Genomic DNA, 1464 nt, shown 5'->3' on the forward strand with positions numbered 1-1464 from the left:
TGAATGGAGAAGAAATATGTTGAAGTTTGGTCTCTAGAGCAAATGTGAAATAGAAGGAACATGTAGTTATTGGAATAATTCGGGTCAAATCCATATTGGAGGGAGACTAAACAAAGAGAAAATGGCAAAGAGGGACAAGGGAAACAAAGCATATGAAAAACTGGAGCCGTCTGGGAAGAGATGAATCTTTCCTTCTGTAGGCTTGAGTCAAGAACTCAGTCATCTTGGTAATACTGGGTTGGATGCCTAAAGTTGCCAAGAAAAAGACCAGGAGGACTTTCTGGAAAAAACTTAGCTATACCCAACAATTCAGATATGGTGAAGTGAAGTCAATGTTCCCAGAAGTTCTTCTAAAACAAGTTGTCTGTGGAAGATATAACCACAGTGGTGCTGTGTAAACCCAAATTTTTACTCTTAAAATCTCTGACTCTGGAAAAACTGGAGAAAAATGCAGCAAGCAACCCAGGATACAGTTCACCAACAAGAAATGGCAGAAAAGGGACAACAGCAAATAACTCAAACCTTCTAGAGGATACCCTACCTTACTTACTATTAACAATAGCTAGAAAATAATTTGTTATCTGTATGCTGAAAATAGTATGTGTTATAAAACTGATAGTACTCTATATATAAATAATATAAAAATATCCAACACTAATGAAACTTGTATTGTGAATTACACTCTGGTTTGTATTGAAAGTAAGCAATTAAGAAACTTTGAACCACCCCCCCCACCACCCAAAGAAAACCATGTAAAAAGCTAGTTTTTACTTTTAAAAGATGAAGAGTAATAAAACACATTAAGGCCCCGTAGAAAGGGTATGGATCAGGAAGATTTATCCTGGTTTGGAGAGTCATGACTCTGAATTACTAATGAATTTAAAAGATGATTCCAGAGTTTGATTTATGCCTGCAGAGAACAATCCAGGGTTCAGATTAAAAAGCCAGAAAGAATGAAAAGCCTCAAGGTAGAAGATGGGTGTGTTTTCCTGTCCAAACTCCTGTTCCAGGGCAAGCAGGGAAATGGAATCATGTAGTTTGGTCTTACTGTCTTACCAAGGCTCAAACATTATGAAGTGTATGGTGGATACAGACACATGTCCAAAAGTGGCCGACCAGCCAGTTCCATAGTCTGTCAGATGATAAGTTCTCACTAAATTGAGGAGCTATTTGTCCTCAGGAGCAGTGGCCAAGGGGAGAAAGAGAAGGAAAGTGTCCCCTTGGGTTTGGAGAAGAGCCAAAGTCCCCAGGTCACTGGGTGTGAAGCAGCAACATTATTTCCTTTTAAGCCTAAGGGTCAGTGTAAAAGGCCCCTGAGGCTTGTCAGAATGGTCACATGACTGGGCTTCACAACCTATACCCTGCAGGTTTGGATGATCGTTTTGTTGAGGGGATTGGGATCCTGAGAGAACAGGTTCCCCTTTTAGGCCCTATATGTTGTCCCATGAAGAGGGAAAAGCTGCT

The 1464-nt window shown here is 40.1% G+C and overlaps 1 pseudogene; it reads left to right on the top strand.

The window, feature by feature from the left end:
- The first annotated feature begins 242 nt into the window (after positions 1–242).
- On the top strand, positions 243–529 carry LOC110578166 (annotated as a pseudogene).
- The last annotated feature ends 935 nt before the right edge of the window (positions 530–1464 follow it).

Source organism: Neomonachus schauinslandi, chromosome 5 (assembly GCF_002201575.2).
Source record: "Neomonachus schauinslandi chromosome 5, ASM220157v2, whole genome shotgun sequence".
In the NCBI taxonomy this organism is placed as follows: domain Eukaryota; kingdom Metazoa; phylum Chordata; class Mammalia; order Carnivora; family Phocidae; genus Neomonachus; species Neomonachus schauinslandi.